At 34.4% G+C, this 25,379-nt stretch overlaps 1 long non-coding RNA gene and 1 other non-coding gene across 2 annotated transcripts in view; both read left to right on the top strand.

The window, feature by feature from the left end:
- LOC141570618 (uncharacterized) overlaps positions 1-25,379 on the top strand; it is a 419,448-nt gene that overhangs the window by 81,791 nt on the left and 312,278 nt on the right. The window lies entirely within an intron of this gene.
- Positions 13,192-13,350, top strand: LOC141570921 (U1 spliceosomal RNA). Its single transcript, XR_012495363.1, has one exon. It is a non-coding gene; the product is annotated as a U1 spliceosomal RNA (small nuclear RNA).

The raw sequence follows: 25,379 nt of genomic DNA, 5'->3' as shown, positions 1-25,379 counted from the left end.
CTTCCATGTTTCTTGTATCGTAGTTTGTTTATTATTATTGCTGAAGAGAATATTGTTTATCAATATACAATTTATTCATTCTACTGTTAATGGATATTTGGGATGTTTCCAGTCTGGGTCTATTATGGATAGAGCTGCTGTATATATACTTGTACATGAGTTTTGTTTATGTTGAGTATATTTATTTCTATGAGATAAAGTGCTGAATCATAAGCTATGCATATAATTAGCTTTGGGACACCCTGCTTAACGATTTTCAGAGTCATTATATAAATTCCCACTAGGGATGTAAGCAAGTTTTTCTCCAAATCCTTTCTAGCCTTGGAATTTTCTCTCCTTTTCATGTAGACATTCTCTAGAATATTAAGCTGTTTTAATTTTTATTTCCCTCATGACTAATGAAGTTGGCCACCTATTCACATATTGACCATTTGGTTAGCCTCTTTTTTGAATTGCTTGATCAAATCCTTTATTCATATTTCCACAACTCATATTTTGTTCATAGAGATTAGCAATGGACTACATATATATGTCAACTGATTCAGGGTTCTTCAGTATAGTGGGGAGTGCATTTTCAATAAATGTGGGTGGTAGGATTATGGATGATTTTATTTTAATTCCTATCTGTATCTTCTTTATTTTTTTCTAAATGTTCTACAGTGAAATACATACATACATGTATATGTGTGTGTGTGTGTGTGTGTGTATATATATATATATATATATAACTTTAATCAGTGAAAAGATTCCAAACTAAAAATTGAGTCTTGTTATGACATAAATACTGTTTGCAGATATGTATTGATTGTACACTATAATTTTGATCCATTAATTCACCCAATCACCAAAACGGTAAAATCTGGCTAGAGATTTAGAATTTTTAAAATGGCAAGAGGAGAACTTATGTATGTTTTATTCAGTACTCTTTCTACAGTGTTTATGCAATATGAATAAATGAATGAAAGTGTTAATAGATGACCCAGAAACCCCCTTTTGTGATTAATGAAAAATCTATATACTTACTAACCATAAGTGCTATAAAATTTTTTATTTTTGTTTTACTGCTAAACTGTTAGCCTCAAAAAACTGCATTGGCTTATTTATAAAGGCTAATATATAGGTTATGTAATGTTTGAGGATATTAACTGAAATGGTAGTTGTTTTCTTGGAAAGAAATGATATTCTTAGTGAGACATTAAGTTGTGTAACATTTTGAATAGAGAAGAGTATGACTTACAAGTTCTACCTGGTGGCTTTTCATTTTTATTATCTTTGTGATCTCATTATTTCCCTATTCAAGGTGTATTTTTGCCTTATTTGGAATAGAATTTACTAAGATTTGTGTTAGATGTTATGTAGAGTTTAAAAATACTAAACTTTACATGTCATTTTACAAAATATAAAACTCCTTTACAACGTTATTATTAAGGGCAGGACTTTTACACCTTTATGTAGAGCATAATATGTATAATATGAGTATTATACAATTTTTAATCATATAGTTGATATATAATAAACAACGTGTTTACTGTAATGTTTCTCCCAAAGTCAATTAAAAAATGCTCAGTTTTTATATTACAATATGAAAGGTCATGAAAAAGGTTGGATTTATTACTTATCAGTTATCTAAATGGAACACATATATACCATCCTACCAAAACAATTTCATCCGATTTAGTCAGTTAGTATAGCTTCAAATATAAGTCCTAAATAATATGTCTGCAAACCCGCCGATTGCAGACATTGTCCTGTGCAAAATGTAAAGCTAACAGTAACTAATGCTTTTCGGAGGTATAGTCTCCTTTGCAAATTGTTTGGAATTAATTTGTTTTTAGTAAACGAAAATTAGTCTGTTAAATGAAGCTTATAAGGAAAAGGATTACAAAGGGGCAGGAGACCATCTCACCAGGATTGCTTAAAACCCACACATTATATGAGTCAGAAGAAGTTCTGTCCTTTAAAAATGATCTTATTCTTTCCCGTTGCCTGGGCTTTGTGCCTCCCGATGTGGTCTGGAGATCTGGCAAAGTAGAAACATATTTAGAATCTTACTCATTAGAATACTGAACTCATCTGTCAGCAGGATTGACAAGGTCTTAGACAAAACATTTGGCCTGGCATACAACCTGGACTGAGATTTTCCTGTGGCTATAAAATAATGTAGCGCACCTGACAGATGTCTGAGTCATTTAACACAGCAGGAGGTGCTCATAAACACCACAGCCTGGCATTCAACGTGATCGGGATTATTTTTCTTTTGTCTGCCTGAAGTTATATGGCCTATAATCAACAAAGGATTTAGACATAACTAGCTAAAACATAGGGTGTGATATCCGTTATATGCAGTATTTCTTTTGTGTATAAAGCTTGCAGAATGTCCCAGAAGCTGATACTTTTTGACATGGGTGAAACACATTTTACACATTTTCCTTTTTTATAGTCAAAACTGCTTTAGAAAAGAAAAGCATCAAAGGTATTATTTGCTCCTGAAGTTAAAGATAATATGTCACCCATTTATTTTCTTGATGGTTCCTTAAAGATGTAATGGTCTTTCCTAAATCCATGTTCATTTTCAAATTCAACATGGTGGTGATGAAGTAGAACTGCAAGGACACTATTTAAAATATTCCCAATAACAGTGTGTCTGAATCAGAAAAAGAAAGGCAGAAATAAATGAACGCTATCTGTAATTTAAAAAATATTATACTCTATGTCCTAAGGGATGGAGATAGTAGGTGCTATTAATTTAAATGCTATGTTTGCATAGAATGAAGCACAGAAAATTTAAATTTGCCTTTATTAAAGGTTCTTTTTTTAGCTCAAGTTTCTCACTTGGTAATTAGCAATTGAAGGAAATGCTCATTGACAAAGTTTGTTTAGGTTCTTTGGGGAGCAGTAGTAGGCAGGGGGCCACAATACTTTCAAAATAGCATTGTATTGCATTTATAAATTATTACAGAATCAAAATCATCTTACAGTCTACAACTATATAAGGACTTTAAAAACAGGAAAATTAACAGTACCTTAAAGGAACAAATAAATACCACAAAGGAACCATGGAGCCCCCCCTGGCTTATATATCACTTTTTATTTATTTATTTTTTTGGTAAGAGTAAATTTGTTTGAAGAAGATTCAAGTTTTGCTTTGCATAGGTCATGGCTTTTTTCAGTTTGCTTTAGGGTTCAGTGATTTCCTGGCTACAGCTGCATGCCCAGATGCAGAAACTGTTTTGTCCTGGGAAATAACTCTAGTTTAGTATTTATGTGTCAAGGTAAATCAGAAGTTAATAAAAACACTCTTTAAGGCTATGCCCAAGCACAGGGAATAGTTGGAATTCAGAAAAGACACACAGATGTCAGAAAGGTTGAAATTAGTCAAACAATTTATCTTTCCAATGTTTTATTTACTCCTGTTGGTAGCTCCAGTGTACTAATTGCTTTCCTAACACGTGCTCTAACACCTACATTTCCAGGCTGATAACCCATCCTGACATTTGATTTTTGGTCCATTGATGGTGATATTTTGACCGAGATTCTTGTTAGCTAGCTTCTGGATTAGATATTCTGCCCTGCTAACTAGTTTGGAAAGGAGCTTCTTAAGTCCAGTGAGACCTATATGTGTGTATCTGTGGTTCAGCTTTCATTTTAAACAAATGCATGCAGCAGGGGAGAGATCAGAGCTTTAGAAATGATATAAATGGGATCTACACTATAGGTACTGAATATATGCTACTCCCTTAATGGGAAAGATTTTCCTTCGGATTTAAGCTCAGTTTCCGTTTCTTTAGGGAAGACTTACCTGACCTTTGTGACTAGCTCAAGTGCCCCTGTTAAGTGCTTTAAAGCACCCTGTAACACTTCTTTTTAATGAGTGTCATCATTGCAATTTCACATTTATTTTTGGTTATTTGATTAACATTTGTCTTGCTCACTAAATTCCAAGCTCTGTAACTATAGGGGTTGGGCCTGTTTTTCTCATCCTTATAATCTTGGTGCCTAGCATACGGTGGGGACTCCATAAGTGGTTGTCAAATGAATGCATTATTATTTATATAATTTTGTAATGCTTAATTATAATTTTGAAACCTTCTTAAACCATCATTAGTGTTCTAGCATTTTGTTCTGTGTATATGATAATAACAGCCTCTCCCTCCTAGTGGAACCAATGAGAGATGGATTGTCTCTCAAGAGTGAGGCATGGAGTGTAGGACATGGCTTAAATGTATGCTCATAACGCTGTTAGTAATCATTATCTTTACTCATTTCAACCTTACTCACCAGTCACAGTCAGGTCCCTACGTGGGAGCGAAGTAGAGTAAAAATGACCTTCGATCAAAGGACACCTGAGAAGTGGGAAACACCTCAAAGGGGAAAATGCTGGAAAAGGGTTTACAGATATCTCAGGAGATTTTGAAGACAGAGGAAGTAAATGGGGTGAGAAGATTAAGCCTCAGCAGTCGTTTCCTGTCTTTTTACCTAGAGATTAAAAAACAAGGACCAATGAGCAAGAAGAGAAACTCTTCAGATTCCTGCTCCATCTCCTTATGTTCAGGCATGAAGTGAAAAAGACTGAACTATCCGTGAATTTTAAGAAAATGTGTCATCTGGAAAAGTGAAATACACTTTCCTGAACTTTGAAATTTTAACCTTAAAAGTTTCAGGTACAGTCTTTACTCTTTCAGGATTACAGCAGATCACCAACCTGTTCTCTATTTTAGCCCATCCCCTCTCATGACATTAAAGTTATAATTATAAACGAGCAATATATATACCAAGCACAGTGCTAAATCTTTTACATGTGTAATCTCATTTTAGCAGGGAGGATATTATGAGTGGTGTAGTGTAGAGATTAAGATACTGGTTAAATCAACAAATGCAGAAGATAAACAAACAAAAACTCATAGGCACAGACAACAGTTTAGTGGTTACCAGAGGGTAAGGGGGGAGGAGGGTGGTAGATGAGGGTAAAGGGGGTCAAACACATGGTGATGGAAGGAGAACTGACTGGATTGTGAACATACAATGTGATATATAGATGATGTATTATAGAAATGTACACTTGAAACCTATGTAATTTTACTAACCAATGTCACACCAATAAATTTAATAAAATTTTAAAAATCCTGGTTAAATGATATATAACATACATAATGTATTTAATAGTGTAGTACCTGATCACATGGTCAATACTGTATAAAGTGTTGGTTGTTAATGATGATTGTTACTATAGTAGAGTGGAATTTCCCATTGTTCAGTTTACTCAAGTACCGTTCAGTGCGGGGGTTTTCTGTTCTACAACACACCCCTCTTCTGGGTGTGGAGAACCTCCTCTTTATCTTTTTGGAACCCTGGAATATTCTGGACCTTCAAAAGAAAGTGCACATGAACACAGGCAGTCTGCGTGGAGCTCAGCAAAGTCTCATGAAGGGATCGCTTGACTGGAGGCCCACACTCTTCAGTGAGGAGATGAACAGCTAGTGTGGCTTCTCTGTGTAAATGTGTGTGGCTTGGCTTCCACACAGCTCTGAGGTTTAGGCGCCTGCAAGAGATTGCGTGTCTGTATGCTCACCCCACTCCTCTCCACCTGGTCCTCTCACATTCAGGTCCTTCTATTCCCATCTGTGACTTCCACTAAAGTCACACCCCATCTACCATTTCTCCTATCTATTCCCCATAAGTTCAGGTGACTCACCTCTATTTCATCAAAGAGGTATAGGTGGAATGATCTAGTTCTTCTTCTAGTCTCTCCAAATTGATTACTTTGACTGTGAAAAGCTCCTCTTTCTCCTCCTCCTTCCTTATTTTCCTTCCCCTTCTTTATTCCAAAAAGCCTTGCTGGAAGTAAAAATATGTAACAAACCAAACACTGATTATATCTCCATCCTTTCCAACTCCCCCCTTCACCATAGCAATCATTCTTCTCCCCTAAAGTAATGGTGAAAACTTTACCTACTGGGGAGGAATTCATATATAAAGATGTGGGAAAACTAAAATGGGAAAAATAAAGTAACATCCAAGATAGTATTTTGCTACATTATTTTACAATAACACTATCAAATAAACCCACTTACCACCATTGCATCAACAAACAACTAGTATACCGACAATGCAAGTGTCTTGCTCACGGTCTAAGGTATAGGTGTCTGCAATGGAACTAGGCCAAACAACTCTGGCTCCAAAGCTCATAAGAGTTCCTTTTAGAGGAGTTATCATGTGTGAGGCAGGATGCAAAAGGATCAGCTTGCAGATGTCAGATCTAAGAATTTCTCACCTTCCATAACTGCATGACCAATTCTGTATACTAAATATTCTGTTCCCTCCCCCTCATTCCTCGATCCTCTCTCCCTCTCCCTTTCTGAATCCTGTTGGATCTGTTTCTCTGGAGAACCCTGACAATATCTTCAAATATTTCAGAAAAGAGGCTCTGCAGCTCCACAGAAGCTTCTTTTCTCTTTTGAATATTTGCACCCTGATGAAATACCTCATTTTGGTGTTGTGTATCTATCATCTTATCATTTGGTCAAAATACTCATTTTAACATTTTTTTACCCATTGATTAATATTTTTCTTCAAATTTTTAGAGTTGGATTTATATTCTTTTCAGAAGAGTTGCCATGCATAAGGCAGGGTGCAAAAGGACCGGTCTTATTAGACATTGTGAGGACATTATTTATTTTCACAAAGGAATCATTTTAAGGGACGAAAAAACTTCTAAGGCAAAGCTAGAAGTCAGTGCTTTCAGGATCGTTATGTAACTTTTCGAAGCATAATCTTACCTTACAGCTCAAAAGGTTCCTGTTTTTACTTTTGTTCTGCCTGAGATCATGAAGTTGATGACAGAAGTGTGTAATTAAAATAATTTTTTAGTTAGTTTATGAATTTCTGTGTAAATATTTTTTCAAATAAATCAGTACATTGGAATATGTGTTCCCTAAATATTTTTCAACTTGACTATTAATGGGGTTGAAATTTAAATTTAATAGGTATAGAGAACATATCATTTCTTTGTAAAACAACCAGAATGGCTTTGTGAGAATCCTTTAAAAAAATAGTTTACGGGGAGTATGTTAAAAAATTTTGAAGAATCTGAAAATACTAAATTCTGTAATCTCCATGTTTGTCACAAGATGGCAGCAAATTCCTTTGTTTAGTTTTTTTAAATTGCTATCCATTTCCCAGGTTAAAAAATTTAAATCCATTCGTGTTTCTTGAACCTTGCTGCAATGGATATGAGCTAGATGGAGATTGCAAATTCAGATTTAACATTCCTTCCTCCAGACAGAATTACCTCCTTTATTGTCATTTGTATCAATAACCTCACAGTTACCCATATAGTGGAAATGGGGAACATTATTCCTTTTCCTTCTTTTTCCAGATGTGTCTCTAATCCTTACCATCAAGCAAATTCTTTGTGTTTTTTGTTGTTGTTTGTTTTTAATGTCAAACAGATTAATCTTCCTCTCTCCTCTGCCCCTTACACAGAAATTGCTTTTAATTAGGCTTCCGTGGTTTCCTGATTATTATAGCAACTACCTGGTTTCTAGACTGCAAAATACATTCAAAATGTAACTAGGAAAGCACTATTACTTAGCAGTAAAGGATTAAGGACTACTATAATTGTATCACTGTCTTGATTCAACTTCGTACTGTCTCTAAAATCAAGGCCTTCCATCCTTTTGTTTTTCTCCAAGCAATAGTCTCAACTCATTCTCCCCATCTCAATTAAGGTAAGTCTTATTACTGTTATCAGTGTGCAGCTCATTTATTCTCACGACCACCTTCACGTGTGTAATTTTTAGTATGCCATGCATTTCTATCACCTCTTTGCCTTTTCATCTGTTTCTTACGAGTTTATTGAAAACTTGACTGTACTTGAAAGTATGCCTTACCCCAAAGTCGTTCAGTGACACCTTACTGTCTGGTTCAGCCTCTCTAGAACTAGTTTATGTGCATATATTTCTCTCTATACATATAGATTTATATCATATTTTATGCTTTTTTGAAAATGCTCTTTAATGTTTTTCATATTTTTTAATTAGTGTGATTTTCATTTTTCAGAGACATTAGAGAATAAAGTTTAAGATTCTATTGACTTCTACTTAATTTGTTCCCCAATTGCATCTTTAGTGTATAATGTAGGTTACTCAATACTTATTTTGTTCTATTTATATGTATCAAAATATAGCACAATAATCTTTGTATAACATTCCAACATCTTAATGATTAAAGGTTCAAAAGAACTTCTATGGTTTTACTTTCTATGTTATACAGGCCTAAATATAATCCAACTTTTTTCGTAAAACCAAGCTAATTATGTGACCTATAGATATTTGATATGAATTAGACCATTAATATCATAGGGATACATAGGACTTTGAAAGATGAGCTAATGAATCTACTGCAGAAAATCACATCCAAACTTTTCACAAAAGAAATAAGATGCCTTCATTAGTTTCTATGCAGATCATAGAGAAAATTCTACAGTATCCTTCAGTTATTATTTCTTTACCTCCTTCAACAGTTGTTGGCTAGATGTTTTTTGTTTTTGCCCCAGGCAGATGCTTCAGCTTATAATAGTCTGTGAGAATTTACCTGGGGCTAGATGTGGTTTCGGCTTCTTATAATACTGTATTTGATCCAATACCTTGACAATTGGTCTGTTTTAATCCTAGGGACATTTTGATTCATGTCGTGGATAATGTTTCCCTTTTTGCTTTTTCTCCTTTTGCAATAGCACATTTGGTTCGCCTCTAGTAACTGTGCAGTACAATACAGTATTTTGGTATGCTAATTTTATCCTTGCATTTATTATTTTCTTACTGAATTCTCCCTGTCTTTCTTTTCCTAATCATTCTCAATTATTTTTACTGTTCCCTCACATGTATATATATTTTTTCTACTGGAATTTTTTAATTTTAATTTTTTATTGAGGTGTAATTGATACATAATATTGTGTTAGTTCCAGGTATATGACATAAGGATGTGATGTTCATATGTTTTGTGATATGGTCATCGTAACTGGAGTTAACATCTAGCATCACACATAATTACAACCTTTTTTTCTTGTGATGAGAACTTTTAAGATCTACTTTCTTAGGAACTTTTAAATATACAATACAGTATTATTAACGATGGTTATCATGCTGTATATTACATCTCCATGACTTATTTATTTTATAATGGGAAGTTTGTATATTTTGACCACCTTCACGTATTTCACCCTGACCCCTCTCTTCCTGCCTCTGGCAACCACCAATCTGTTCTCTGGGTCTATGAATTTCTATCTTTTTCCTTTTTATTTTTAGATTCCACATATAAGTGATATCATACAATATTTGTCTTTCTCTGTCTAACTTATTTCATTTATGAATAATGACATGTGAAAAATGAAATGAATAATGAAATGATGCCCTCAAGGTTTATCCATGTTGTTGCAAATGGCACGATGTGTTCCCTTTTTATGGCTGAACAATATTTCATTGTATATGACAATTAAGTTTGCGAATTTGTTGCAACAATGTTGCTAACCTTTTTTGATATCAGAGGGATTATTCATTATGAATTTGTACCAACTGGACAAACAGTTAACCAAGTTTACTATTTGGAAGTACTGAAAAGCCTGCGTGAAAAAGTGAGATGACCTGAACTTTTCACCAACTCATGGCTCTTGCATCACGACAATGCACCAGTTTGGCAGTGTCTGTGAGACTGTTTTTATCCAGTAAACAAATACCTGTATTGGAACACCCTCCCTACTCACCTGATCTGGCCCCCAATGACTTCTTTCTTTACCCAAAGATCAAAGAAATATTGAAAAGACATCAAGGATAATATGACAACAGCTCTGATGGCCATTCCAGAAAAGAGTTCCAAAACTGCTTTGAAGGGTGGACTAGGTGCTGGCGTTGGTGCATAGCTTCCCAAGGAGAGTAACTTGGAAAGTGACCATAGTGATATTCAGCAATGAGGTATGTAGCACTTTTTCTTTTTTCTTTTAAATTTATTGGGGTGACAATTGTTAGTGAAATTACATAGATATCAGGTGTACAATTCTGTAATACATCATCTATAAATCTCATTGTGTGTTCACCACCCAGAGTCAGTTCTCCTTCCATCACCATATATTTGAATATGTAGCACTTTTTCTAGGATGAGTTTGCGAACTTAATGGTCAGACCTTAAATAAAGAAAATGTGTATACACATGCACACACAAACATGCACAACACATTTTCTTTATCCATTCATCCATTGATGGACACTTAGGTTGCTTTCATGTCTTGGCTGTTGTGAATAATATTGCAGTGAATATGGAGGTGCATATATCTTTTTGAATTAGTGTTTTTGTTTCCTTTGGGTAAATACTTAGAAGTGGAAATGCTGGATCATTAAAAATATGGTAGCTCTATTTTTAATTTTTTGAAGAACCTCTATACTGATTTCCATAATGGCTGCACCAATTTACATTCCCACCAACTGTATACAAAGGTCCCTTTTTTCCACATCTTCGTCAACTTGCTGCTGCTTGTCTTTTCGATAATAGCTATTCTAACAGGTGTGAGGTACTATCTCATTGTGGTTTTGATTTGCATTTCCCTGATGGTTAGTGATGTTGGGTATCTTTTCATGTACCTGTTGGCCATCTGCATATTTTCTTTGGAATAATGTCTATTCAGATCCTCTGTCCATTTTTAATTGTTGCTTTTTTTTTTTTGCTATTGAATTGTATCAGTTCTTTATATTTTTGGGATATTAACCCTTTATCAGATATACAATTTGCTAATATTTTCTCCCACTCAGTAGGTTGCCTTTTCATTTTATTGATAGTTTCCTTTGCTGTGCAGAAGCTTTTAAGTTTGATGTAGTTGCCCATGTTTATTTTTGCTTTTGTTGCCTTTGCTTTTGGTGTCAATCAGATCCAAGAAAATCTCTGTGGAGCCTGATGTCAAGGAGCTTTCTGCTTATGTTTTCTTGTAGGAGTTTTATGGTTTGGGGCTGTACATTTAATTCTTTAATCCATTATGAGTTAATTTTTGTGTATGGTGTAGTTTCACTCTTTTACATGTGACTGTCCAGTTTTCCCTATACTGTTTATTGAAGAGATCATTCTTTCCCAACTGTATAGTCTTGGTTTATTTGTCATAAATGGATTGACCATGTATGGATAGGTTTATCTCTGGGTACTATATTCCACTGATATTGATCTATAAGTCTGTTTTATGCCAATGCTGCACTCTCTTGGTTACTATAGCTTTGTAATATAGTTTGAAATCAGGGAGTGTGATACCTTAAGCTTAGTTCTTCATTCTCAAGATTGCTTTGGTTATTCAAGGTCTTTTGTGATTTTGTAATAAATTTTAGGTTTTTTTCTTTTTCTATTTCTGTGAAAAATGGCATTGGAGGGGTAGTAGGTATTTTAACAGTATTCTTCCCATCCATGAGCACAGAATACCTTTTCATTTGTGTTTCCTTCAATTTCTTTAATCATCATCTTATAGTTCTCAATGTACAGGTTTTCACGTCCTTGGTTACATTTATTCCTAGGTGTTTTATTCTTTTTGATGCAATTGAAAATGAGATTGTTCTCTTATTTTTACTATCTGATCATTTGTTATTAGTGTATAGAAACACAACAGATATTTGGATATTGATTTTGGACCCTGCAACTTTACTGAACTCATTCATAAAAAATTACTCATATTTTATAAGTAATTTTAAGTCTTTTGTCTAATGAGATAAGTCATGAATAGATAACTTTTTGACATCTAGACATGACATTCTATGGTGCTAGGGAGGACTGTCCAGGTCCCAGAGTATAAGGTGCTTTATAGACATAATGATAGACACACTGAAGAGCCATGAGAATCAGGATCATCTGTAATCTACACTAAAATAGAGCTATTTCCCTGCATGAAGACACCATTGATAAATAATGCACCCCTGAGACTTGCATTTACTGAGCTAATGTTGCTCTTTTTGCTTAGTAATTTTCATATAAAATTTAGGCCCTTCTCCCTGAGCTACAACAGGTAAATGAACACCCATCCTCAGATTTTGTTTCTAGCAATGTGATTGACTACATAGTCTGAAATGTCCTGCTACAATACATTTAAAAACTGTATAATTTAGATTGCAAAAAGTAAAGGATCATAAGGGCTCAAAGTAAAGAAAGAATACCACGTATCAGTGAAATCATATGGTTCTCTGCTTTTTCTGTCTGACTTATTTCGCTTAGAATTATACTCTCAAGATCCATCCATGTTGTCACAAATGTTCCTATATCATCTTACTGCCAAATAGTATTCCATTGTGTATATATACCACAACTTCTTTGTCCATTCATCTATCGAAGGACATTTTGGTTGTTTCCATGTCTTGGCCACCGTAAACAAAGCTGCAATGACCATTGGAGCAACCGTGTCTTTATCTCTAAATGTTTTCAGATTTTTTGGGTAGATACCCAGGAGAGGGTTTGCTGGGTCATATGGTAATTCTATTCGTAATTTTTTGAGGAACTGCCACACTGCCTTCCATAACGGATGCACCAGACTGCATTCCCACCAACAATTGTCACCCCAATAAATTAAAAAAAAAAAGAATAGGAAAAAAAATGCTGTTCTCCCATTAAAAGTAAAGAACAGGAAACCAAAATAATAAGCTGTCCCTAGTACATAGATTTTCTTGTGAGTATTGCCAATCCCAGAAGGATTGGGTTTTGGTTGCTGCATTTGAAAGAGGAGCTAAGAACTTCAGATTTAATAAGGTGACACTTGGATCGAGCTTCTTGAATAAAGCTAGTGCCCTCAAAGGGCTAAATTCTAGCCAAAAATCTGGTCAGATTAAAAAAAAAAAATTCACCTTATGGGAAAAGAAATCTTTATGTTTGGAAATAACACAGTTTTATATAACAGAGAAGCAATCATAATGGAAATCAGACCATCTCACTGAAAAACAAAGAAAACACAATTTATCAAAAGTTGTGGGATATGGCTAAAACAATGCTCAGAAAGAAATTTATTATAAAAAAAGATGAAAAATGTGAGTTTAGTGTTCAGCTTAAGAAGTTAGAAAGAGAACACCAGAATAAATCCAAAGTAAACATAAAGAAGCAAGAATGACAGAGAGGGCAAAAATAAATAAATAACCAAGGTGACATAATCACATATAAAATGGACATTAAAAAAATATGACGATACTTACCTGGAAGGTGAGATGCCACGATCATGAAGGTGGTTTTCCCAGGGCGAAGCTTATCCTTTGCACTCCGGATGTGCTGACCTCTGCGATTTCCTCAAATGTGGGAAACTCGACTGCATAATTTGTGGTAGTGGGGGACTGCATTCATGCTAAAAAACAAAAAAAGAAAGAAAAAAGTCCATCCTATTGCTAATAATTTTTAAAACTTGGGTGAAAGGCATAATTTATTAGGAAAATATAAGTTGTAAAAAATCTGACTTAAGAAAAAGAAATTAAAAAAAATCCTACTTAAGAAATAGAAAACATGAAAAGATCCCTAACTATTTAATAAACTGAAGCAGTGTTTAAAACATCTATCATTAATTAACTCTACCCCTGTGCCTTTCTACCCTTTACATCTACCAAGCAAACCGGTTTTATAGGCAAGTTCTATCAGATATTCAAGTAACATACTCAAGTGTTGTCATATACTGACTGATACAGAGACTAGAGGAAAAAGAAGAATGCTCAACTTTTTAAATAAAACAGTTTAACCAAAGTCAGATAAGTAAATGAAAAATTACAAGGCAGGTTATTGGATCAATTTAGATGCAAACAATCCTAAACCAATTAATCAACAACGAAAACGTAAAATGTCTGAAAAGTGCATCATATTCACATGGGTTTTATCCGAGGAATGCAAGGATGATATGCCATTGGAATTTTGAAATTCATCAAAACACATTAATGAAGAAAAATCACAGGCTTATGTCAATAAAAAAAGAAAATTCAACAAAGTTCAATTTTCTTTTATGATAAAACTTAGAAAAGTAGAAATAGAGGAAAACTTTCTTAATCCACCAAATCTCACTCATAGTGATGAAACATTAGGAGCATTCCTTTTGAAACCAGACATGAGGAAAACATGTCCTATTTTGTATTGTACTGACCAGCCTAGGAAGCCCCAAAATTAAAATAAGTAAATACAAGGATTGAAAAGGAAGAAACAATGCTCTCTGTATTGGAGAGTAATAGAAAACGCAAGAGAATTTACAACTACCTTGTTAAAAATAATCAGATCTCAACAGTTTTATTACATATAACATCCACCAAAAATATTGAAAATGTAATTTTAAAAGGATAACATTTACAATAGCAACTAAAATGCAAAGGAGTAGGAATAAATCTAACAACATATGTGAAAGATTTTCATGGAGAAAATTATAAAACTTTCTGAAAGTCATTAAAGAACAAAACAAATGGAAAGAGATAGTGTGTATAATAGAGTCAAAATACTAAAGATGTAAATTATCTCCAAATTTGTGCATACATTTAAAACAATATTCCAATAATCTCACCAGCATTTTCATGGAACTTGTGAAGATGATACTAATATTCATTTAAATGAGCATAGGGAAAAGAAACTGAGATAGCTATGAAAAGGAACAAGTTGGGGAGACATCTTCGCAATATATCAAGACTTTTGAAAGTGTAATAGTGATTAAGAAAAGGCAGTATTGACATGGGTGTAGATTAATGGACCAATGCAAACAAATGGAAAGCCGAAAGACAGAAAACTGTGTGTGAGTATATATATAAAGTTGATATATGAGAGAGGAGGCTCTACAAATCAGTGGGGAAGAATGGACTTTCTATAAATTACTCTTAAAAAAAAACCCAGGATCATTATCTTTCATTATAAAGAACAACAACAAAAATTCCCTGCTGAATAAAATCCTGAATAAAACAAAACTTTAAGACCTTGTGAGGAAAACAAAGGACGATCTCTATTTTGGAGTAATGAAGAACTTTTTAAACAAGGAACACAAGCCTAAACATATAGGACGTAGTTGGTAAAATGGACTGGGGCAAAATTGAACACTTCTGTTTATTGAAAGACTTTGTGAAAAAGAAAAAGGCAAGTGAACAGATTAGATGAAGATATTTTTGATGTATAATGCTGAGAAGGATTACTACTGAGAATATGTCAATACTTTCTATGAATCGATAGTAAAACAGTCAAACACTCCAATAGGAAATGGGAAAAGGATATAAGAAACAAGAAGGTGACATCTCACTGACGAGTAAATACATGAAATGCTAAGCAATTTAATTAATAATCAAAAAACACTGATCATAACCACAATAAGGGGCATGTTATGGCTTAGCCTGAATTTTCAAGTCTCATGTGCTGACAAGGATCTGGAGCAAAGGAAAGTTGTACACAGTACTATAAGTGTAAATTCTAAATAATTTGAGAGAGAACAGTTGGTTATTATCTAATAAACTTGACAATGAACATACATTCAACCTAGAAATTCCTAGATATGTATCCTACAGATAATATTGTACATGTACACAAAGAGATACGTACCAGAATTTTCATAGCTCATTGTTTGAAACAGGATCAAGTATCTGAGATAAGTAGGTAACCATTATCAGTAGCATGAATAAGTAAATTATGGAAGTCATATGGTGGAATACATTAAAGTAATGCAAATGAATGAACTAGACTAGAACCATTTGTGTCATTATGGGTAAATCTTCCAAATGTAATGCTGTGGAAAGGACTTCTTGGAAAAGAATATACACGGTATTATTCCAAGTATTTAATTTTAAGAATATAAGTTGTGACAATAAGAAGGTAGACATGGAAATGATAAACATTTAATTTAGAATGATATTTACTTCTGAGGTGGAGGGAGAGAACTAGGATTTGGAAGAGGGACACAGGACATTTCAACTGGATTTATATTTTACTCCGTAAACTGCATTTTGGGTTCATAAGAGTTTATTTGCTATTTTTTCATTTTTGGGTATGTCTGAATTATTTCATGTAAAAAAGTCCTTAAAACAAAAACAATTAAGATTGGCTGCAGTTACAAAGTGCCTATTAAGTATATGGAGTTATTCTGAATGGTGCTTATTTTTAATAACTATCTATCAATACCAGATTACATTAAAATTAGGTATTTAGAGAAAGACAAATGCCCTAGACTCATGAATGCCAACTGTCTTTGTGATGGGAAATTTAATACTAATAAGTTCTCTTGAAGCAAAGCAGAGGCTACAGATGTGTGTGTGTGAGTGTGTGTGTGTGTGTGTGTGTGTGTGAGCGCATGCACATTTGTGTGGAAAGAGACAGAGAATGAGCTATGAACTGATGAACACCATGATTATAGTCAGCTTTCATTTATATAAGACTTGAAATTGCCCACAAATACAACATTTACATTACATTTCCACCTGGTCTTTCTCTTCCTCCTTTGTTCCTTCTCAGCTCAAGTAATAATTTCAAATATCTAGCCAAGGCTTTTGCACGTCAGAAATTATTGCGAGAGCCTGTGATGCTCAAGGAAAATGCTGCAATTCCTCCTTTCATTAACTCTTTAAATTAAATACTATATAAGTATAAACATAAAATGACATATTACTAGGAACACAAATGACTACTCTGCAATTTACAAATTTCTCTTTATTGCCAGATCCATTATTTTTTTTCCTCAGTGCCTCCTCTAATGTAGATTTAAAAAAAATCCATTTATTGAACAAAAAACCCATACAGCAAAAACTTGTCTTTTTTTTTTTTTTTTAAAGGATAGAGCTGATTGTAATTCAGCTAGGAACCTTTGTGAAGATTAGCTCTATTCCTGAAGCTACAATTTTCATAGCAAGTGCTTTCTTATTCTTAAGAATAATTTATTCAACTTCTGTTATAAATATATTTCTTATATGTGTACCAAGGGCTTAACAATAGCTTTTATTATCAGTTATTTTATATAGATTCAAAGCTTTTAAAGGAATGCTTGATACTAATTAGTTTGTATGAGACTCCCCATATACTAAACTAGGTATTCTGTGTAAACATTTTTATCTTAGTGAAGGTTAGAAAGCTAAAGTGATTACAATCCTGTATTGATATCTTGTAACTTATTAGAATTATTTACCAAGTGCTAATTTCACTGTATCGTTTAAGTATAATGGCTCTTTTGTAATTATATATTAATGATGATGACATTATGGCCAAATAAATCTTTTTAGGTTTATTATTAACCACTCAGGGGAAAGTAAACACAAAGCTCACTGAGAAGGCAAATTTGCCTCTGCATTTTCACTTTCACAACTGTACAGGACATGTCCTTGCAGAATTTTCCAGTTCACCCACTGGTGGAATGTTTAAGAATTCACGGTGTGCATCAAAATCTGCTTGTTCAGTGACTGTATGGGTCCTTCCTCCTGAGCACCCTAAAACAAACACATGGAATGATCTCCCTTTCTTTTCAAGCTATGTGAACAGGTGGGGACTTCAGACTTGTGATTTGGGGCTGCCATTCTCCCACATCCCTTTCCTCCCAAACTGTTGTAGGGAGCATTGGACACCCTCCCTCCCCTCTTTGGTAGCATCACTTCAGCGATTTGGCAAACCCGTCAAAGTTGTCTTGAAACTACAGCCCAAGATGGACACTTCCTTCTCAGCCCTCTTGGCATTATCTATAAAGTAGTTTCACTGCAACCAAGAGTTAGTCATAACTTATAGCTGAGAATTTAGTTTACCCATCCTCTCTGCTGGTAACCAATGAATCCCTGTTGCCTTTCCAATAAACTGATTTCCTGACTCTTGCAGCTGTTAGTAAGTGGACTAGTGGTGTAAATATATTTTCAAATTTGTTACTCACATGTTCAGTCTGCTCCAGGAACTGTCTAAAATCGATGACGATTGAAATATACACCTTGAACAAAATTCTGTCACATTCTGTTGATTACAACACAGAGTTGTAGGTCATTTTAAGCTTTCTGGGTTTGGCAATTCTACATTGTCAGAAGGAAAAGAAGTCTGGAAATCATCCTGTCAAACACAACCAAACAAAAAAGAATGACTAAGCAACCTAATTTAGGTATATGTAAAAAGAAATCAAGAAAATAATGAGCCAGTAACCAACATACACACAATAGATAGTGACACTGTGACTAAAATGTCCAGCAACTAGTGATTCCAAAACTGGCATCACAGTAAAGAGCAAATTTCTCTCTGATTTAATTTCCTCTTCAGTAACTATGGGTTCATTCTATGAAAACATTGTTTTAAATTCCTGCCAAGTCTTAATTTTGTACCATGTGCACTGACTACTAAAAAACGAAATAAAAAGTAAATGCCACATGGTTCATACATTGTTCTTTTTAAGGACTAGAACCAGAAGAAATAAGTTATAATTGTGTAGAAAGAAAGCATTTTAGCCCACAAACTCAGGCAAGCCAGAACAGTAATACATCGTTTTCTTTAAATCAACTTAGACGTTTTCTGAGGGCCATTTAACCTCAGTTGATATTGAGATTCCCATGCAAAGTTGTACAAATTTCCTGGTTTCTATGAAATACTTAAACATGATAGAAGAAGAATCTCCTTTAGCTGTAGTTCTCTGTTGATTACTTCTGAGATGCTGGTGGTGGCACTCTGCAAGACCCCTTCAGATCGCCCAACATTACTGCTCGGTGCCACACAATAGCAGCGGAATTTTGTTATGTGAACCACACAGCGTTCGCCTTGTGAAAACTGTCATCTCCCTGAAGCACTGGCACAGGCTTTCCAGGCGACTATACATGTCTTACCATTTCCTAATATCAGGACCATCTTTTTTCCTTTCTTGTGGCCCTCAGAAGAATCAATTTTTTCCCCTTCCCTGTCTGGCACACTTGGGGTAATCTCTTCAAGGAGTTTAGACTTTTACAAAAGGCAGTGAGAAATGTGTATTCTCAGAAAAGCTTCCACTTTCAGCCAGCAAATGTCTCTCTAAGAGAAAAAGCAACATCACTGAGCAACCTTTTAAACATAATTGAAAAGGGTGAAAGGAAATATATAAGAATATCAACTATTTAATAAACTAAACTGCTAGAAGTATATCTAAAACACTTAATTACATTCTGTGAAATTCCCTAATCAACTTGTTTTGTGAAACACAGCCAAATAGTTATCAAAAGTGGTGATGGTTGTAATGTGTTGGCGTGAATCTTCTTGAGGTGGGTGTATGTATTAACATCCCTTGAAGCCTATAAAACTACAGGAATGGATTCAAGTTTCCACTTATCTCCTGTTAAGAGTGTAAAGTCTTTAAAGGTAGGGTCCGAGAAAGGTCAGTGCTACTATTTACTGCAGGTACCAGCTCAATGCCTGAGACAGAGCAGGCCTTTTATAAACCTTTGTTGAAAGAATGAGTGAGTTAACACAGCTAAATACGGTAACCTACCAATACTGGTTCTCAGTGCACACCCAGCTATAATGGTTCTCCTAAGCACATTCAAGATGGTGGAGCACAGTCAAAGACAGTTTCAACTATGAACAGTTTGTCATAGATCGCATATGCACTGTATTTAATTCTAATTCCTTAATGTGGGTAATTTGATATTTGATGGAGTTTTATGAAATTTTGCCAGAAAATTGTGACTTAACTATGCTCTTTGAATGGGGCTGGCATCCACAAATGTTTGAGATTCACCCTCAGTAGGATTGAAAATACTAAAACGAAGGGACATTGGCATTTACAGCAGCTGTTTGGTATCAACATTTTTTTTTAAAGGTTAGTTTAAATCTTATGATTAGCAATGAATTGGCTTCTGCGTAATCACCAAAGGTCATAATAGTTAACTTGTGGGCAGCCGGTTGGCTCAGTGGCTAGAGAGCCGTGCTCTAACCACATGGACCAGTGAGCTGCACTCTTCACAGCTAGCTTGAAAACAATGACTTGACTTGGAACTGAGCTGAGACTCCCATAACTAGATTGAAAGCAACAACTTGACATGGAGCTGATGGATCATGGAAAAACACATTGTTCCCCAATATTCCTCAGTTAAAAAAAAATAGTTAACTTGAATTTTCCAGATGGTCCAAAAGAAAGACTCTTTACAAGAAGAAAAAGGTTTAGGATATTTATTAACTCCTCTGCCTGTTTTCCAGAACGCCTTGCAGAAGGTCTATGCCCACTCTATACGCTTGTTCCCAAAACCATGAAAGGTCTTTTAATTATGAAATTATCTACTCCTTTTTAACTGTATGCATAATTTGTTATATAACATAGTTTCATATACTCCCAATCAATAGCATTCTTTGTACTATTCATTATATGATGGATTGGACTCAGTTAGCTTCTAGATTGTGTTGACATGCTTTTAAATAAATTTAATTCCCTGAGCAGAACACTTGTACTTTATGTGGATAATTATTATTTTTAGATGTCAGTCTTGTTTACCATAATGCCGTTAAATATAGACAGCATATGGATGATGGGTTCATTGGAGTCATTTAAGAATCCGTGATGTCTTTTGGTTTCTTTGAAGGTGTGGGTTATAAATCTGGGTCATCTGTTTTCATTCCTGATTTTCTTTCAGAAATTATCTAATTTGAATGTGATATGTGTCTTCCACCACGCCTACATGTGAAGCAGTGTTTAGTATTCCAGGCATGCGTTTCCACTAGCGAATGTGAAAACATCCTAAGTGAAAGGTGGGGCTTTTCTATACAGTTTGGTTTTTGTGAACATTAATGTACTCTTGTTTTCAGATCATGTTTACACATTAGAAAAATATTTAGATTTAAAATATTTATCAAACATGTAAATATTATACAAATCAAAACCTGGGTATCCTCAAACTTTTAAAAGTGTGATTCTAATTCTTGACTGAGTGTCTGTTAATTACTCTCCATATTTAGAGGACACTATTTTGAAAAGAACATTTGATAAAAACTACAGCTTTTTAATTATATACATTTAAAAAGAGAGAGAGATTGAATAGCAGGCTCCTTTTTGTTTTGTACTCTTGTTAATCAAATTATAGTACTCTGTCTTTTATCACCTGTGCACGACTGCGAAGAAATATAGTTACACAGCTCAAAACAAGGATTAGGCCGGGGCCTTGATGAGTGGCGTGGGTGCCACTGCTGTACGTAACGCGCTACTTCCTACGCATTAGGAGATGGAAAGTATTGCCATTCTGTGGCATCACTCAGCAAGTGCAAATGAAGTATGAAATGAAAAATCCCAGCCCACACAATGCGCAGAGAAAATGCAGATAGCACTTTGTAGTCACTGCTGTGCCGGGCTATTTACTGTCATAGACAACTCGGCTCCAGCTAGGCAAGTGCCCCAATCTTTCCGCCTCTGACACCTGCCAGAGGAATTGCGTTTCACTCTGTGCCACTTTGGTTATGTTGATTCCCCTCCAGGAGTCCCTGTCCTTTCAGAAAAATAACCAGGTTAAGTGTTTAGTAGCCGATTACTTTCTTAACAGAGAAGAAAGATGTGAGGCTGAGGGCAGGTGCTAGTTGGAAATGTGGGTGGTTCTCAAAATGGATACGATGATTCTAAAATTAGGTTGCGCATGGAAGTATCATACCTTTATTGTAACGTGTGAGAAAATATCATAGCCAATATTTTTGCTTGTTCCATTGTTTAAAAGTGTGTAGGGAACCCAGCACTCATCACTGTTGATATCTGAAGTAGGATGAATACAATATTTGGATAATAAAATGATCCTAATTCAGATAAATTAATATCACCATGTTTTTAGAATATTTTTTGTATATCTATCTCTCTGCCTAATTGATCTTAGTTTATCCAATAGTATCAGTAAGAACTAATAATTGGTTAATAATTTAAAAAATACGAATATTAGTGCCTTTCTGGGGTCAAGCCTACATCTTTGTTACAGTATATTGAGAGTAATGTCTCTGCTTATTTGGAGTCTATATTCTATGAAATTTGAATAGTGGATATTAAGACCATGAGTAGCATGGTAAAATATATAAATATAAATATACATATTATAGTAAATTTGACTGATTTTAATAATGAGGAGGAAATAAAGGAGACAATTAAGAAATTAGAAGTTAAAATAATAGAATAAATGCAGAAACAAAACAAAAATAGACTCAGAGATATAGAGAAAAAACTGAGTTGCTAGATGGGAGAAGGGTGTGGATGGAGGAGAAGGTGAAGGGATTAGAAAGTACAAATCGGTAGTCACAATACAGTCATGGGATATGAAATACAGTGGGGAATATAATCAATAATGTCACAAAATTTATGTAGGGTACCAGATGGGTACTGGACTTAACAGGGGGATCACTTCATAGACTGTGTAAATGTCTAACCGGTGCACTGTACACCTGAAGCTGAAGTAGAATAATATTGAATATCAACTATAATTAAATATATGTATATATACATGGGATGTAAAATACAGCATAGGGAATAGTATATAACAGCTATACACGATGTCAGAGGAGTAGTAGAATCAGGGGGATGGGGGGTGTCACTTTGTGAGGGATGTAAATGTCTAACTATTACATTGCTTTGTACATCTGAAACTTATTTAAAAAACAAACAAAAAAACCCCCAAAAAAACAGTTCGATGAGTTTTTGGCAAGTATACACACTAATTTAACCAATACCACAATCAAGATATAGAATATTTTCATAATCTATGCAAGCTTTTACCTGAATTGACTTCTATCATTCTAACTTAGATTTGCTTATTTTTGGTTCACATAAATGGCATCATACAGTAGGTATATTTTTATATTTGGCTTGCTTCAGTCAAAAAAAGTCTATGAGATTTATTGATACTATTTCATGTATTTATAATTTCTTTTTATTGTTGAGTGTTGTTCCATTTTATGAATATACCACAATTTGTTTATTCATTCTCTCATTGAAAATCACTTGGATTGTTCTAGGTTGGGCTATTATAAATAAAGCTGCTATGAATATTCTTAAAAAGAAAGAAATTAAAAGTCTGTTTTAAGCAAAATAATAACTATAGGTAGTTTGAAAAATCAGTGTTCTTTTATTAAATGACTAAATGAAAATGCCAATATAAAGTGAGTTAGATAAATGAAATCTCAAAATAGATATGAGCAATGTTGTAGATGCAGAATTGCTACGACTTCACATTGAATAAATATTGAGGGAAGCTCTGGTTTTCTCTCTGAGCCTGTTTCCTCATCTTTATGAGAGAATAATAGTAATAAAACAGTAGTTGTCTGACAAGGTTTTGTAGGAATTAAGGAAAATGACTCATGTGTAACAAAGTGCCTGAAACAATAGCAGCAACTGGGTCCACTTATTGGTAAGCTCTAAAGAAGTATCAGAGAAAATACATAAGTTTAAAATTTACAGTTTACATTTGGCCACAATTATACATTATAAATCCGAATAAGTTAGCATTTACAGATTTTATGTCTATACAAGTCTAATTGGAAAAACTTATCTGGAATAAGATCTTTAAAAGTCTAAAACAGGAATTATGCTAATATTATTTGGTTCTTATATACCAAATGAAATAAAATCAAGTTTTCTCATTTTATATAACTTTAGGGACTACCAAATTTCTTTCTTAGCTAATGTACAATGCTCCAGAACTGTAGTTTATGCTCATTGCATGCACTATAGTCTAGAACCTGAATTCATTAATTAATTCAAGATTTTCTCTTGGTGACTCCTTTTCTGCCAAACCCAGTGGCTTCTTGTTACACAATGTTTAATGCTTTTCATGATGGCTTTCTTGGTATCTAAGATGGTGGTTCTTACATTTTGAGTGGGTGAGCATAAATAGCCTGTATTCAGTCAAATGTATGAAATACTCAGGCAGTCTAATCAACTAGTTTTGAGACTGGTTAGAAGTATAGAGGGAGAAGGAAGTAGGATTGTAGACTGACTCCCAAGTTTTTAGTTCTGCTTCCTGAGGAGGGGGTAGTCCATTTGTTGAGATAAAGCATATAGGAGGAAGAAACAAATTGGTAGAAAATTTGATGAGTTCAGTTTGGAAATACTATTTTTGAGGCAACTCTGGGACATACATCTAATAGACATTGAAAAAATGGATCTACAGATCAGATCTAGGTTATAGTAATAGTTTAGAATTATGAGTGTGGGTTTATTTTTTGCATGGTGACTGTATACCATGTCCTTGGTAACTGTTAAGAACATAGATAAGACAGGTTGTAGATTTATGTGCAATTTCTGGACAGCAGCTTTGACTTCTTTCCTAATTTGGAAATTTTTCCATGACACATATTCGTGTTTTGGACACCACAGTGTCATTCAGAAAGAACTTTTTAAAGTAATAAGAAGCATAACTCTGGTAATTACCAATATTAAAGAACAAGTAGAAAAAGATAAATTGGCAAAGGGAACTAAGTAGGAACTGCCAGAGATGGAGGAGAACCAGGAGAGAGTGGCATCACAGAAGCCAAGTGAAATAGAATTGTAAGAAGAGTGTACTTAACTGTCAAATACCACTGTAAGGTCAAGAAAGCTAAGTGAAAGACACATATTTTTGTTTTAATCTAAAAAACTGGTGATTTTTTTCAGCAGTTTTATGAAACTGTTGTGGATGGAACCTCACTGCAGTGGGTTGAAGAGCAATGGGGAATTAGTAATCAGGAATTAGATACAGCTATCCTAGAATGTTCTAGAGAGGAGTGGTGCTATGGCAATAATAAAAGCTGGATGGAAGAAAGTTGGGAGGAGAAACTGTTTTAAGAGGAGAAAGACTTGGCATATTTTAACCTCTGTAGAAGGACCCAGGAAAGAGTGAAAGAGGCTGTAAATAGTGGGGAGGGCGAGGCTAAGAAGTCTTACAGAACATAATGAGCACATGTGAGGAACATGAGGAATTAACCTTGATTAAGAGGAAAGAAAGACTTTTTTCTTTATGAGGGAAGTAGGTGAAAATGTGACTAATATAATAAAGTGGGAACTTGAGAGGATTTGCATCTGATAGCACTGATCTTTGACGTATAGACAGATGTAACATGTCTTGAAAAGGAGGCGGTATAAAAAAATGATATGAATTTTACTCTTGACTGGCTAATAGGAAAGACAGACATGATGGAAACATACAAATAAATAAACAAAATAGGTTCTATGAAGGAAAAGAATGGAGTATAGACTGTCAAAGAGAATAAAGTTACACGTAACTCAGATTGAGGGTTAGGGAAGGATTTCAATTCAACTGATACCTAAAGAATAAGCAGGGATTAAGAAAAAATGAGGAGAGGAGCACATCCCATTACTAGAAGACATTGTGACACTGGACCGTCAATTATTTTACTGGCATTCACGTTCTTCTATATTAGGGGGGTTGGGACAAACTCTTATTTGTTTTTTGCACCTTCAGAATCTAGAACCATTAGGTTTAATGAAGAGGAAA

The sequence above is a fragment of the Rhinolophus sinicus genome, linkage group LG03 (assembly GCF_036562045.2).
Source record: "Rhinolophus sinicus isolate RSC01 linkage group LG03, ASM3656204v1, whole genome shotgun sequence".
In the NCBI taxonomy this organism is placed as follows: domain Eukaryota; kingdom Metazoa; phylum Chordata; class Mammalia; order Chiroptera; family Rhinolophidae; genus Rhinolophus; species Rhinolophus sinicus.
This window is presented reverse-complemented; position numbering and strand designations above follow the sequence as displayed.